Genomic DNA, 17,350 nt, shown 5'->3' with positions numbered 1-17,350 from the left:
ACGTTGACAGTATAAGGGCATCTCTGCAACATATTAAGTGGGAAATGCTTTTCACAGAGTTAAACACAGAACAAAAATGGAAAGTCTTTAAAATGATGCTTAATAAATATACTTGTCAGTATATTCCACTTGTAAGCAAGGAACTTCGTCGTTAGCTGGGACAGTCGAATCATTTATAAGGTACAAGGAGGCCAATAAATCATGCAAAAAAGCTATAAGGCAAGCTAAAATCGATGTGGAAAAGGATATTGTAGCAAGCAGTAAGAAGAATACAAAATTATTTTTTAAATATGTAAATAGTAAAAAAATTAAGCAGGAAGGGGCGGGACACTTAATATCAGAGAGGGTTCAGCTGGTTGATGAGAACAAAAAAAAGCTGATATTCTAAACTCATATTTTATTTCTGTCTACACAAATGAGTAACCAGTTAATGAAGGTTTCCTTCTTAATAGTCCCAATTCTAGTAATACAACTAATGATGCCCAGTTCACACATGAGGAAGTTTAAAAGAGACTAGAACATGTTAAGATAAACAAAGGTCTGGGGCCAGATGGTGTTCATCCCAGGGTACTTAGCGAGCTTAGCTCTGTGATTGCCAAACCTGTTTACTTAATTTTTCAGGATTTATTGAAGTCTGGCATAGTGCCGAGAGACTGGTGAATTGCTAATGTGGTGCCTATTCAAAAAAGGGATCCCATTCTTAGCCTCAAAACTATAGGCCAGTTAGTGGTGGGAAAGCTTTTCAAAGGGTTAATAAAGGATAAGATACTGGACTTAATACGAGCTAGGTCTAATCAAAATAAACCACTGCATTCAAAGACTTCAATTAACTAAATATACAAAAAGGCAACAAAGCAACAAAACTGTTAGCAAATTTATTGAAACAAAAACAAAAAACCCAAGCAATAGATCAAATCATAAATAAAGAAACTAATAAAATAACCAACCCTAAAACAATATGACATCTTTACGTTATTAGTGATGGGCGAATTTATTCGGCAGGCGCAAATTCGCGGCGAATTCCCGCGATTACCCCGCGTCCAAAAAAACGGATGCCGACGTCCAAAAAACAGACGCCAGGGTCAAAAACGAGATGCCAGCGCCTATTCGCAAATTTTTTTGGATGCCCATTGTCTCCACTAATATTTAACTTAATTCTAGAACCATTAGCCAAAACGATCAGAGACACAATAGACTTTTTGCAGGTGATATTATCCTAACTCTTGCAGAGCCAGAATGATCGTTCTAGAAATTAACCCAGATTTTAACAAATTACAGTCAAATATCATACTATAAACTCAATGTCAATAAAACACAAGCCCTTCCACTAAATATGTCACAGGATTGCATTAAAGTACGAACTATCCTTTTCAGTGGAGACAGGAAACTATAACTTATCTAAGCATAGAAGTAGGCACTACTATTGCCAAAACTTATGAAAGCAATTTTCCAAAAACTAGTCCGCCTGTCTGAACTCGTCCATTCCTACAGCTAGGGGTTAAAAAGGTCACGGTTTGTTTGTTGATTCACTTTGAAAAAGGTCAGATTGCTGACCAAAACGTCAGGCTCTTCCCTCTGTGATATAAAACACGTTTATGATTTTTAAGTCCTGTGAGTGCGAAACTCTTTTCGGTCTCCTCCCCAGCCAGCAATCAGGCTTTTAAAGGAGAATATATGGGAATATCTCTCCTTTAAAAGCCTGATTGCTGGCTGGGGAGGATTTAGCCCTCAGTGAAAAAACAGCGTTCAACGGACATTGATTACAGGTAATGCTAAAATGCACATAAAAAATAAATAAAACAAGTTAGGGACCGCCATTCGGGGTTTACCTTGACGTGGTATGGTGGCTTATCAATTTTATGATCATAACTTTGTAACAAAATAACCCCTGTTTTGGGTACATATGCAATAGCATTTATTATACTTATATATATATATATATACTTTAAAGCCTTAGAGTGCTCCCACAACCCCCCTGTTTTGATATTATATATATATATATATATATATATATATATATATATATATATATATATATATATATATATATATATATATATATATATATATAGATATATATATATAAAACTGTCCCAAATAAGGCATGCACTCACAGGTCTTATCCAAGGTGAAAAAAGGTGTTTATTCAGCAAAAAACTGCTAACGTTTTGGCCAGCCCTTTAGCCTTTCTCAAAGTGATCTTTTGAGCTAGCCAAAACGTTAGCAGTTGTTTGCTGAATAAACACCTTTTTGTACCTTGGATACTGCTGCCCTGCAAGTTGGAGAGATATCACCCTCTTCCCTTATCCCCCAGCAGCCCATCAGCAGAACAGTGGGAAGGTAACCAGATAGTGGGAAGGTAACCTGATAGATATAAGAACAGCACTCTATAGTAAAAATCCAAGTCCTTCAGTTTCATTGAGTAGGAAAAACAATAGCCAGTCAGAAAGCAGTACCATAGTGCAGCACTTGCTCTTTCTGAAAGCAAATGGCCAGGACCGGATTCCTCGGGCGGAAGTCCCTAGTCCATGTGGTCAGATCGGCCAGCAGCGCGGTCCTAGCGCACTCCCCTCCTACCGCTGTGAGCGCACGCGCGTATATACATAAGCACTGGCAAACGTGGGAAAGAAAGGGCTCCATGATGCATCTGGGCGGCATGCCGCCCTTCATTTTTTGTCGCACTAGTCATGGGCCTTTGTGGCTACAAATCCGGGCCTGCACATGACCAGGCAAAATGACCTGAGATGGCTGCCTTACAACTCAAGAAATAAAGTTGCTGGATTAGGAATGAAATTTTACATGGGAAAGTAAGTTAATTGCAGTATAAACTGTAATTTAGAAATAAAAATGACGCCATAAAAATCATGACACAATCCCTTTAAGGAGATGGTGCAGAACGCTTTCCGGATGATCCTATGCCAGAAGCAGACAAAAGGGAGCTTAATATACATTACACATGAATATACATTTCATTTCTGTACAATATAATTACAGTATAAGGATTCTGGCAGAATGTCAAATTTGTGGTCAGGAGATTACAGCGTTTAGTAATAGATATGAATTCTATTAACTGGCATGTCACAATATTCTTTGTGCAGTATGATTATCCCATGTTTTCAATTCTAAGAATACGTTTGACCTTTTTTTTTTTTATAATAAAATCACTTGGTACATGAATAAATATATACGCAGGGATTTGTATTAGTAAACTCAATTTACCCCTAAAGTTAGAAGCCTATGTATCTGTGTGATTTTTGTAGTTTTTTTATATAATTTGAATATACTCACTACAGGTACGGGATTTGTTATTCGGAAACCTGTTGCAAAGAAAGTTTATCTCCCGTGAACTCAGGGTCAGACTGGGGGGCCTGGCGCCTACCGGTACTGCTGTCTCAGGGCCCCCTCCAGACCCCTGCTCTCCGCCGCAAGTTTTTTTTTTTTTGAAGTGTGTGCACGTTTTTTTGCCCACGTCTTTTTTTTTTTGCTGATGATCCAGGGAGCAGGTCTGGGCCAGCAGGGGCCCACTGGGTTTTTCCCGCCCAGTCCAACCCTGCATGGACTCAATTTTATCCAAATAATTCAAAGATTTTAAATGATCTCCTTTTTCTCTGTAATAATAAAACAGTCACTTGTACTTGATCCCAACTACGACATAATAACTACGACATAATTAATTAGGGATGCACCGAATCCACTTTTTTGGATTCGGCCGAACCCCCGAATCCTTCATGAAAGATTCAGCCGAATACCAAACCGAATCCGAACCCTAATTTGCATATGCAAATTAGGGGCAGGAAGGGGAAAACATTTTTTACTTCCTTGTTCTCTGACAAAAAGTCACTGCTGTATCGCTTTGGTCACTAGGTGGCAGCATAATAATAGGTAAGCATTTAAAGGGATACTGTCATGGGGGAAATTTTTTTTGAAAATGAATCAGTTAATAGTGCTGCTCCATCAGAATTCTGCACTGAAATCCATTTCTCAAAAGAGCAAACAGATTTTTTTATATTTAATTTTGAAATCTGACATGGGGCTAGACATATTGTCAGTTTCCCAGCTGCCCCAAGTCATGTGACATGTGCTCTGATAAACTTCAATCACTCTTTACTGCTGTACTGAAAGTTGGAGTGATATCACCCCTCCCTTTTCCCCCCCCAGCAGCCAAACAAAAGAACAATGGGAAGGTAACCAGATAGCAGCTCCCTAACACAAGATAACAGCTGCCTGGTAGATCTAAGAACAACACTCAATAGTAAAAACCCATGTCCCACTGAGACACATTCAGTTACATTGAAAAGGAAAAGAGCAGCCTGTCAGAAAGCATTTCTCTCCTAAAGTGCAGGCACAAGTCACATGACCAAGGGCAGCTGGGAAATTGACAATATGTCTTGCCCCATTTCAGATTTCAAAATTGAATATAAAAAAATCTGTTTGCTCTTTTGAGAAATGGATTTCAGTGCAGAAGTCTGCTGGAGTAGCACTATTAACTGATGTGTTTTGAAAAAAAACATGTTTTCTGATGACAGGATCCCTTTAAGCATTAAACATACATTTTAACATAACAAACTTTATCTACTGGGACAGCACACTCCCCGTCTTTAAACTATATTATATTAAACATAACGGCAATAAAAATACAAAATAAACATTAGTATGTATATTTTTATTTGTAAAGTGCTCCTTGAGGGCAAAGCACTGTACAGCAAAACAGTAAATTAGTAGTAACAAACAAGGGGTCATTGGAATAAAAAGTAACAATAAGTGCATTATTAGAAATACAATTCACATAAATATAAAAAATATAATTACAATACAGATTAAGTGCTCAGTGTCAAGGAATAGGGATGTAGCGAACTGCCGTTTATGTGTTCGCGAAGCCGTTCGCGAACACCGGCAAAAAATGCGAACAGTTCGTGAACAATTCGCGAACTTCGAACACCCGCAAAATCGTTCGATTCGAACGATCGAAGGATTTTAATCGTACGATCGAACGATTTTCATTCGAATCGAACGATTTTCATTCGAATCGAACGATCTAAGCCATTCTATGGAATGATTTCATTCAATCGAATGGCTTCGATCGTTCGATTCGAACGAAAATCCTTCGATTTTAGCGGTCGAAGGAATCGAATGGTCGAATGGTCGAACGATTTTTTTCGAATCGAACGCGAACTCATAATGGTGAACGTCGCGCGACGTTCGCGAACATTCGGCGGACGCGAACAGTCGAAGTTCGCGCGAACTAGTTCGCCGGCGAACAGTTCGCTACATCCCTATCAAGGAAACAAAAGGCTAGAGGACCCTACCCCGTAGAGCTTACAGTCTAAATGGGAGGGTAACATACAGACACAATTCAGAGGGGTATTAAGGTGCTGTGGGTTACAGTTTGTTACACTGTTATATAAGTGCCAGTTCAGGTGTTATCCAGGTGCTCCCAGAGGTAGTCTTTGAGAAAATATGGAACGCTTCACGAATTTGCGTGTCATCCTTGCGCAGGGGCCAAGCTAATCTTCTCTGTATCATTCCAATTTTAGTTTATATGCTGCCGAAGCGAGCGTTAGTGCAATTTTGCTTGAAGACCCTGAGATCTGTAAAACAGAAGAGAAAAACAAGCATACAATGCAACAACATGGCATTTCAATATAACAAAGTCCTGTGAAGATCAGTGGGAGTCTCTTATTTCAAGTGCTGATGAAGCAAATACGAGTTCAATCCCCAAAGGGTAAGATCAGAACAAGTTCATTGATGGGCCGATTGAAAGTCTTTGTGGCACCATCATTAGCAATTCTCACTTCTACTTTATGTACCTTACCAACCTCACTAGGAAGGCACTTTGTGATAAATCCCATTGCCCAATCAATCCGCTGGGTTTATTGGTCTTTTAGTATGATAAGGTCTCCTACCTGTAGATTAGGACTCAGTCTTTGCCACTTTCTCCGTCCTTGCAAAAGAACAAGGTCCCCCTTCTTCCATCTGTTTCAGAAACAGGTTGCCAGGTGCTGCACATGCCGCCACTGACTTTGATAGAGGTTCCCTGCTGCAAGGTCACCAGGTGGAACCGGGGCATTCCCAATTTTCTGGGTGAGAAGAGTAGCTGAGGTGAGGATGACTGGAGATTCTGGGGCAAATTCACTAAGCGCCGAAGCGCCGAACGCTAGCGTTACTTCGCTAGCGTTTGGCATTTTCGTTACTGCGCAAATTCACTAACGAACGCTGGCGTAGTTTCGCTAGTGTTACTTCGCACCCTTACGCCTGGCGAAGTTTCGCTAGCGACGTAACTACGCAAATTCACTAACTTGCGCAGTGTACTGAACGCTACCTTTTACGCTAGACTTCCTTCGCCACCTCAGACCAGGTGAAGCGCAATAGAGTAGATAGGGATTGCTTCATAAAAAGTCAAAAAACGCTGGCATGTTTTCTACATTATGGGTGATAGGCTGAAAAAGATCGAAAAAAATTTTGGGGCTCCCCTCCTTCCCCCCTACATTTCCTGACTCATGGCAACTTACCTAGACAGTGGGCACATGTGTAGGGCAAAATAAAATTTTTATTTGATGTTTTGAAGCTTTTCTAGCCATTTGTAGTGCTGATACTTATTCCTCCATTGAAATTCGAATTTGGCGCCGTATGCAAATTAGCCTTCGTTAGCGTAACTTCGCTTTACTTAGCGAATCAACGCTAGCGCAACTTCGCAACCTTACGCTACCCCTGCGCGCAACTTCGGATTTTAGTGAATTTGCGAAGTGCTGGCGAAACTACGCCTGGCGAAATGCGGCGAAGTTACGCCTGGCGCAACTACGAATCTTAGTGAATTTGCCCCTCTGTGTCTGTAGACACTGGAACCAGAGGCCTCGAGTTGATTATGGCAGACACTTCTGCAAGGAATGTGGTAAGGATCTCATGAGTGAGCCTTGTAGAATTAAAGTTCAGCTGCATAGATTCCAGTAATGTATTCTACGTGTGATGCCTATCATTACTAGGGATGTAGCGAACGTCGGAAAAAAAGTTCGCGAACATATTCGCGAACTTGCGCAAAAATGCGAGCGGTTCGCGAACGGTTCGCGAACCCCATAGACTTCAATGGGAAGGCGAACTTTAACATCTAGAAAAGACATTTCTGGCCAGAAAAATGATTTTAAAGTTGTTTAAAGGGTGCAACGACCTGGACAGTGGCATGCCAGAGGGGGATCATGGGCAAAAATGTTTCTAAAAAATCCATTGTTGACACAGCGCTGCGTTTTGTGCTGTAAAGGGCAGAAATCACACTACATTTCTAAACCTGTGTAATAAAATGCTTTAAAACGTCCGGCGTCTACATGCCAATCAAGTCGTGTAAAAGTTACAGCCTGTTCACACGCAAAGACGAAACGCGGTGCTTACTGCAACGCAAAAAGACGCAAAGAGCTTTAATGAATGATACCGTCAAGTGAGCAAATAATAGTTTTTAATTACTAGTTGCTTGTCACCTCCAGGATGTTCGTCCTGTTGGTGGCAATATTTCTGTAGTGGTGTGTTTAGCAGTCACCGTGCTTGTGCGCACGTGCACGGTCAGGCAGAGGTAATTCAATGTACAGTGAAGTGAACCAAAAAACACAGATTCTGCAGTGTGGGCCCAGTTTTGGTCTACTTTATTGATCACCTGCGGTGACCATAAAAGATGCGATTTTGCCACTGTTGCAGAACCCTGAAAAATTAGGCATGTGTACTTTCCTGAAAAATTATGTTTTTTTTGTCGCAGCCACTGAACCAGAAGTCCAGAAACAATATGCCATATAAATGCTGAAAATATTAATTTTTTTTTGTGGCAGCCACTGCAGCACAGAGGCCAGAAAAAATATGCCATATAAATGCAAACAATATTAATTTTTTTTTGTCGCAGCCACTGCAGCACAGAGGCCAGAAAAAATATGCCATATAAATGCAAACAATATTATTTTTTTTTTGTCGCAGCCACTGCAGCACAGAGGCCAGGAAAAATATGCCATATAAATGCTAACAATATACATTTTTTTTGTCGCAGACACTGAAGCACAGAGGCCATAAAAAATATGCCATATAAATGCAGAAAATATGCATTTTTTTGGTCGCAGCCACTGAAGCACAGTTGACAGAAAAATTATGCCATATAAATGCAGAAAATATAAATTTTTTTGGTTGCAGCCACTGAAGCACAGAGGCCAGAAAAATTATGTCATATAAATGCAGAAAATATGCATTTTTTTGGTCGCAGCCACTGAAGCACAGTTGACAGAAAAATTATGCCATATAAATGCAGAAAATATAAATTTTTTTGGTTGCAGCCACTGAAGCACAGTTGCCAGAAAAAATATGCCATATAAATGCAGAAAATATAAATTTTTTTGGTTGCAGCCACTGAAGCACAGTTGACAGAAAAATTATGTCATATAAATGCAGAAAATATGCATTTTTTTGGTCGCAGCCACTGAAGCACAGTTGACAGAAAAATTATGCCATATAAATGCAGAAAATATAAATTTTTTTGGTTGCAGCCACTGAAGCACAGAGGCCAGAAAAATTATGCCATATAAATGCAGAAAATATGCATTTTTTTGGTTGCAGCCACTGAAGCACAGAGGCCAGAAAAATTATGCCATATAAATGCAGAAAATATGCATTTTTTTTGGACGCAGCCACTGAAGCACAGTTGCCAGAAAAAATATGCCATATAAATGCTGAAAATAGTCATTTTTCGCCATACGTTGACCTTGTAGACATTGTTTGCCCAGTTTTTTTGGTTGCAGCCACTGAAGCACAGAGGCCAGAAAAAATTAAACCAGTAGGGTTTGCACCCTAGTTTGTAACGGTGGCGGAGGGAGGAGGACGCTAAAGGACAGCTGTGTGTGGAGTCATGAGGCTTGAAGAGAAGGACAGCTGCATAGAAGTCAGAACAAGTCTTCCGGCGTGCAGTAACCCTCCGAGATCCACCCCTCATTCATTTTAATAAAGGTCAGGTAATCGACACTTTTGTGACCTAGGCGAGTTCTCTTCTCAGTTACAATCCCTCCTGCTGCACTGAAGGTCCTTTCTGAGAGCACACTTGAGGCTGGGCAAGACAAGAGGTTCATGGCAAATTGTGACAGCTCTGGCCACAGATCAAGCCTGCGCACCCAGTAGTCCAGGGGTTCATCGCTCCTCAGAGTGTCGATATCTGCAGTTAATGCCAGGTAGTCCGCTACCTGCCGGTCGAGGCGTTCTTTGAGGGTGGATCCAGAAGGGTTGTGGCGCTGCCTTGGACAGAAAAACATTTGCATGTCTGACGTTACAGACTGGCCAAAGGGCTTTGTCCTTGCAGGTGTGCTCGTGGCAGGATTACTGGCACCTCTGCCCCTGGAATGTTGATGAGTTCCTGAAGTGACATCACCCTTAAAAGCATTGTACAACATGTTTTGCAGGCTGGTTTGTAAATGCCGCATCTTTTCGGACTTGTGGTATGTTGGTAACATTTCTGACACTTTATGCTTGTACCGAGGGTCTAGTAGCGTTGCGACCCAGTACAGGTCCTTCTCCTTAAGCCTCTTGATACGGGGGTCCTTCAACAGGCATGACAGCATGAAAGACCCCATTCTCACAAGGTTGGATGCAGAGCTATCCATCTCCGCTTCCTCATTATCAAGGACTGCATCATCCACGGTCTCCTCCCCCCAGCCACGTACAAGACCAGGGGTCCCCAAAAGGTCACCACTAGCCCCCTGGGAAGCCTGCTCCTGTTGGTCCTCCTCCTCCTCCTCCACAAAGCCACCTTCCTCCTCTGACTCCACTTCTGGCACCTCTCCCTGCGTTGCAGCAGGTGCCTGGGTTCGTTCTGGTGATTCCGACCAGAAATCGTGCGCTTCCAGCTCCTCGTCACGCTGGTCTACAGCCTCATCTGTCACTCGTCGCACGGCACGCTCCAGGAATAAAGCGAAGGGTATTAGGTCGCTGATGGTGCCTTCGGTGCGACTGACCATATTTGTCACCTCTTCAAAAGGTCGCATGAGCCTGCAGGCATCGCGCATAAGCACCCAGTAACGGGGGAAAAAAATCCCCAGCTGTGCAGATCCAGTCCTACCACCCAGTTCAAAAAGGTACTCGTTGACGGCCCTTTGTTGTTGCAGCAGACGTTCCAACATAAGGAGCGTTGAATTCCAGCGAGTCTGGCTGTCAGAAATCAAACGCCTGACTGGCATGTTGTAGCGCTGCTGAATGTCAGCAAGGCGTGCCATGGCTGTGTAGGAACGCCTGAAATGGGCCGACACCTTTCTGGACTGGGTGAGAACGTCCTGGAATCCTGGGTACTTGGAGACAAAACGTTGGACTATTAAATTTAACACATGTGCCATGCAGGGCACATGTGTTAAATTGCCTAGTCTCAACGCTGCCAACAGATTGCTTCCATTGTCACACACCACTTTTCCGATCTGCAGTTGGTGTGGGGTCAGCCACCGATCGGCCTGTGACTGCAGAGATGACAGGAGTACAGATCCGGTATGGTTTTTGCTTTCCAGGCACGTCATCCCCAAGACAGCGTGACAACGGCGTACCTGGCACGTCGAATAGCCTAGGGGGAGCTGGGGGTGCACAGGTGTGGAGGAGGAGAAGGAGGACCCAGCAGCAGAGTAAGAAGAAGAAGAAGAAGACGAGGTAGAGAGCGATGGAGGAGTAGAGGTGGTGGCAGAACCGCGTGCAATCCGTGGCGGTGACACCAACTCCACTGTTGTTGTTGAGCTACCCATTCCCTGCTTCCCAGCCATTACCAAGTTCACCCAGTGGGCAGTGTAGGTGACATACCTGCCCTGACCATGCTTGGAGGACCATGCGTCAGTAGTCATATGGACCTTTGGCCCAACACTAAGTGACAGAGATGCGGTAACTTGGCTCTGCACATGTTGGTACAGGTGTGGTATTCCCTTTTTAGAAAAAAAATTGCGGCTGGGTACCTTCCACTGCGGTGTCCCAATTGCTACAAATTTGCGGAAGGCCTCAGAGTCCACCAGCTGGTATGGTAAAAGCTGGCGGGCTAAGAGTGCAGACAAGCCAGCTGTCAGACGCCGCGCAAGGGGGTGACAGTCAGACATTGGCTTCTTACGCTCAAACATGGCCTTCACAGAAACTTGGCTGGTGGCAGATGACTGGGAATGGGAACAGGTGGTCAAGGTGGAAGGCGGAGTGGAGGGTGGTTCAGACGGGTCAAGGAGAGCAGAGGTAGAGCAGTAAGATGCTGGACCAGAAGGAGTGTGGCTTTTAGTTTGCCTGTTGCCTTTGAGGTGTTGCTCCCAAAGTGCTTTGTGCTTGCCGCTCATGTGCCTTCGCATAGAAGTTGTACCTATGTGGCTGTTGGGCTTACCAAGGCTCAGTTTCTGACTGCACTCATTGCAAATTACAATGCTTTTGTCAGAGGCACACACATTAAAAAAATCCCACACTGCTGACTTTTTGGAAGTGTGCGATCTGGCGGTAACAGTAGAAGTTGGCGGAGTTGGCGGTATTGGCGGCAATGGCGGGTGCGTTGGCCGGCTGAACACAGGTGCCGATACATGTTGTTGCCCTACTGATCCCTGCGGGCTGTCCTCCCTGCTTCTTCTAGGTCTTATTCTCCTACTGCCTCTCTGACTCTCCGTCTCTCCATCTGAACTACCCTCCTCTTGCTCTCTTCTACTAGGCACCCACAAAACATCAATCTCCTCATCATCATTCTCCTCAGATGCATCAATTTCTTCTGACACATCACAGAAGGAAGCAGCAGCGGGGACCTCCTCCTCATCACTCATTATGTCCATCTCTATCGTGTTCTCTGCCAGAATTAAATCTGGTGTAAGGTCCTCATCTCCTTCATCTTCTTCTGGCAATAATGGTTGCGCATTACTCAGTTCAAGAAACTCATGGGAAAATAACTCCTCTGACCCCAGTGAAGAAGGGGCACCGGTGGTGGAGGAAGTGTTACGTGGGGTGGCCATAGCAGTGGAGGATGAGGAGGATGTTGTGGTAAAGTTAGAAACGGTAGAGGATGGGGTGTGCTGTGTAAGCCAGTCAACTACCTCTTCAGCATTTTGGGAGTTCAGGGTCATTGGCTTTTTAAAACTGGGCAATTTGCTAGGGCCACAGGATTGCATAGCAGCACGGCCCCTAGCACGGCCTCTGCGTGGCGGCCTGCCTTTGCCTGGCATTATTTTTAAAAAAACAACAACAACAAAAACTCAGTTGGTTTTTCTGGAAACGATAATACACACAGCTAGATGGCAGTTTGAAGAAAACAGTGTGCAAATAATGCCTACAAGGTCAACGTATACACAGCGGTGGATACGGATTACGTAAAATATATGAATGCTGCTTGAAAAAAAGTAACTCAAGTGGTTTTTCTAGAGACGATAATATTATCAATATTTAGACAAAATGTGAACAAGCTCACACAGCTAGATGGCGGTTTGAAGAAAACACTGTGCAAATAATGCCTACAAGGTCAACGTATACACAGCGGTGGATACGGATTACGTAAAATATAAGAATGCTGCTTGAAAAAAAGTCACTCCGGTGTTTTTTCTGGAGACGGTAATATTATGGATATTTAGACAGAATGTGAACACGGGCACACAGCTAGATAGCAGTTGGTTGAATAACACACTGGGCAAAAAATGCCTACAGGGCAAATAATGCCTAAAAGGTCAACGTATACACAGCGGTGGATACGGATTACGTAAAATATAAGAATGCTGCTTGAAAAAAAGTCACTCCGGTGTTTTTTCTGGAGACGGTAATATTATGGATATTTAGACAGAATGTGAACACGGGCACACAGCTAGATAGCAGTTGGTTGAATAACACACTGGGCAAAAAATGCCTACAGGGCAAATAATGCCTACAAGGTCAACGTATACACAGCGGTGGATACGGATTACGTAAAATATAAGAATGCTGCTTGAAAAAAAGTCACTCCGGTGTTTTTTCTGGAGACGGTAATATTATGGATATTTAGACAGAATGTGAACACGGGCACACAGCTAGATAGCAGTTGGTTGAATAACACACTGGGCAAAAAATGCCTACAGGGCAAATAATGCCTACAAGGTCAACGTATACACAGCGGTGGATACGGATTACGTAAAATATAAGAATGCTGCTTGAAAAAAAGTCACTCCGGTGTTTTTTCTGGAGACGGTAATATTATGGATATTTAGACAGAATGTGAACACGGGCACACAGCTAGATAGCAGTTGGTTGAATAACACACTGGGCAAAAAATGCCTACAGGGCAAATAATGCCTAAAAGGTCAACGTATACACAGCGGTGGATACGGATTACGTAAAATATAAGAATGCTGCTTGAAAAAAAGTCACTCCGGTGTTTTTTCTGGAGACGGTAATATTATGGATATTTAGACAGAATGTGAACACGGGCACACAGCTAGATAGCAGTTGGTTGAATAACACACTGGGCAAAAAATGCCTACAGGGCAAATAATGCCTACAAGGTCAACGTATACACAGCGGTGGATACGGATTACGTAAAATATAAGAATGCTGCTTGAAAAAAAGTCACTCCGGTGTTTTTTCTGGAGACGGTAATATTATGGATATTTAGACAGAATGTGAACACGGGCACACAGCTAGATAGCAGTTGGTTGAATAACACACTGGGCAAAAAATGCCTACAGGGCAAATAATGCCTACAAGGTCAACGTATACACAGCGGTGGATACGGATTACGTAAAATATAAGAATGCTGCTTGAAAAAAAGTCACTCCGGTGTTTTTTCTGGAGACGGTAATATTATGGATATTTAGACAGAATGTGAACACGGGCACACAGCTAGATAGCAGTTGGTTGAATAACACACTGGGCAAAAAATGCCTACAGGGCAAATAATGCCTACAAGGTCAACGTATACACAGCGGTGGATACGGATTACGTAAAATATAAGAATGCTGCTTGAAAAAAAGTCACTCCGGTGTTTTTTCTGGAGACGGTAATATTATGGATATTTAGACAGAATGTGAACACGGGCACACAGCTAGATAGCAGTTGGTTGAATAACACACTGGGCAAAAAATGCCTACAGGGCAAATAATGCCTACAAGGTCAACGTATACACAGCGGTGGATACGGATTACGTAAAATATAAGAATGCTGCTTGAAAAAAAGTCACTCCGGTGTTTTTTCTGGAGACGGTAATATTATGGATATTTAGACAGAATGTGAACACGGGCACACAGCTAGATAGCAGTTGGTTGAATAACACACTGGGCAAAAAATGCCTACAGGGCAAATAATGCCTAAAAGGTCAACTTATACACTACTACAGCGATGGATACGGATTACGTAAAATTTATTATGGCTGCTTGAAAAAAGTCACTCCGGTGTTTTTTCTGGAGACGGTAATATTATGGATATTTAGACAGAATGTGAACACGGTCACACAGCTAGATAACAGTTGGTTGAATAACACACTGGGCAAAAAATGCCTACAGGGCAAATAATGCCTAAAAGGTCAACTTATACACTACTACAGCGATGGATACGGATTACGTAAAATTTATTATGGCTGCTTGAAAAAAGTCACTCCGGTGTTTTTTCTGGAGACGGTAATATTATGGATATTTAGACAGAATGTGAACACGGGCACACAGCTAGATAGCAGTTGGTTGAATAACACACTGGGCAAAAAATGCCTACAGGGCAAATAATGCCTAAAAGGTCAACTTATACACTACTACAGCGATGGATACGGATTACGTAAAATTTATTATGGCTGCTTGAAAAAAGTCACTCCGGTGTTTTTTCTGGAGACGGTAATATTATGGATATTTAGACAGAATGTGAACACGGGCACACAGCTAGATAGCAGTTGGTTGAATAACACACTGGGCAAAAAATGCCTACAGGGCAAATAATGCCTAAAAGGTCAACTTATACACTACTACAGCGATAGTAAAATAAAAAAAAGTTAAATAAAAAAGAATGAATATTAAAAAAAAAAAATTAAAGTTGGTGCTGCTGAACTACTAGGAGCAGCAGATTAGCACACCAGTCCCACTCCCCAACACTGCTAGACTAATAGCACTGGGCTCTTATAGTAGTAGTAGTAGTAGTAGTAGTAGTAGTAGTAGTAAAACAACAAAAAAATAAATAAAAGCAGTCCTTACAAGGACTATTGCTATTGCAGCAGTCAGCAGATGAGATCAGAAGCAGGACAGCTGCCCACTGCAGCTACATACAGAGCACTGCAGTAGAAGGTAGATTACTAGCCAGCAAAGCTACCTAAGCTTAAATGTCCCTCAAACCCCTGCAGACTTCTGTCCCTCCAATAACAGAGCAGTATCAAAACGATTACTAGCCAGCAAACTTTCAACTGTCCCTGAAATCACTAACAGGCAGCAGCTCTCTCCCTACACTATCTCTTCAGCACACACAGGCAGAGTGAAAAAACGCTGCAGGGCTTCGGTTTTTATAGGGAAGGGGAGTGGTCCAGGGGAGAGCTTCCTGATTGGCTGCCATGTACCTGCTGGTCTGGGGTGAGAGGGCAAAAAAAAGCGCCAACAATGGCGAACCCAAAATGGCGAACGTCGCGCGACGTTCGCGAACTTCCGGCGAGCGCGAACACCCGATGTTCGCGCGAACAAGTTCGCCGGCGAACAGTTCGCGACATCTCTAATCATTACTGGCTAAATGGTCTTTTACAGGCTTAGGGGCCAATTCCCTAAAGGTCGTTATTCCTTAACAGTCTCAGGACTTTGATACAATAAAAATAAAGAAGTGAAGATTTTTTATATGGGTGTGACGGTTGTCTGGTATTCGTGTGTGTATATGTATATATATATATATATATATATATATATATATGTATATATATATATATATTTTGTATGAGTTATATAAAGAAAAAATAACTTGCATCATAACTATATTTTCATACAATTGGTTGTTCTGATTCCATAAATTATTAAAACATAACTTGATGGGTACTGGGCATTGATATCAGGATTAGTAATCGCCTCGTGGACATTGCGTATCAACTCATGAACACTTTGTGTGCTAAAGATCTTCCTTTATCATCACCTGTATTGTTCTTTATCTTGATGAAAGGTTACATACATATCCTGTTTTCATCCTTAATGATATCAAATATGGAAAATACCTTCGTTCCAAGCACATCTATTCATCCAGCTTGTTTATATATAGCTTAGGTGTTATAATGGATAATGTACCCCCTACTGTAAATGATAAGGATATTTGAAGTCACTGAGGGGTTGTTCTGTGACCATATAAAGGCACAAGGCTACAGGCTGAGTTATACACGGAACTCTGAGTATCACTCATGTATTATAAGGGATAATGTACCCCCTACTTTAAATGATAAGGATACTAGAAGTCACTGAGGGGTTCTGTGCCCATATAAAGGCACAAGGCTGCAGGCTGAGTTATACAGGGAACTCTGAGTATCACTCATGTATTATAAGGAATAATGTACCCCCTACTGTAAATGATAAGGATATTAGAAGTCACTGAGGGGTTGTTCTGTGACCATATAAAGGCACAAGGCTGCAGGCTGAGTTATACAGGGAACTCTGAGCATCACTCATGTATTATAAGGAATAATGTACCCCCTACTGTAAATGATAAGGATATTAGAAGTCACTGAGGGGTTGTTCTGTGACCATATAAAGGCACAAGGCTGCAGGCTGAGTTATACAGGGAACTCTGAGTATCACTCATGTATTATAAGGGATAATGCATCCCCTACTGTAAATGATAAGGATATTAGAAGTCACTGAGGGGTTGTTCTGTGACCATATAAAGACACAAGGCTGCAGGCTGAGTTATACAGGGAACTCTGAGTATCACTCATGTATTATAAGGGATAATGTACCCCCTACTGTAAATGATAAGGATATTAGAAGTCACTGAGGGGTTGTTCTTTGACCATATAAAGGCACAAGGCTGCAGGCTGAGTTATACAGGGAACTCTGAGTATCACTCATGCATTATAAGGGATAATGTACCCCCTACTTTAAATGATAAGGATATTAGAAGTCACTGAGGGGTTCTGTGACCATATAAAGGCACAAGGCTGCAGGCTGAGTTATACAGGGAACTCTGCGTATCACTCATGTATTATAAGGGATAATGTACCCCCTACTTTAAATGATAAGGATATTAGAAGTCACCGAGGGGCTGTTTTTCTGTGACCATATAAAGGCACAAGGCTGCAGGCTGAGTTATACAGGGAACTCTGAGTATCCCTCATGTATTATAAGCGATAATGTACCCCCTACTGTAAATGATAAGGATATTAGAAGTCACTGAGGGGTTGTTCTTTGACCATATAAAGGCACAAGGCTGCAGGCTGAGTTATACA

The 17,350-nt window shown here is 42.3% G+C and overlaps 1 non-coding gene across 1 annotated transcript; it reads right to left on the bottom strand.

Moving 5' to 3' along the window:
• Positions 1-5,451: 5,451 nt before the first annotated feature.
• LOC121393978 lies at positions 5,452-5,558 on the bottom strand. Its single transcript, XR_005961439.1, has one exon. It is a non-coding gene; the product is annotated as a U6 spliceosomal RNA (small nuclear RNA).
• Between the last annotated feature and the right edge of the window lie 11,792 nt (positions 5,559-17,350).

This window comes from Xenopus laevis, chromosome 5L, assembly GCF_017654675.1.
Source record: "Xenopus laevis strain J_2021 chromosome 5L, Xenopus_laevis_v10.1, whole genome shotgun sequence".
Classification (NCBI taxonomy): Eukaryota; Metazoa; Chordata; class Amphibia; order Anura; family Pipidae; genus Xenopus; species Xenopus laevis.
Note: the sequence above shows the minus strand (reverse complement) of the source record. Positions and strands in the feature narration are given on the sequence as shown.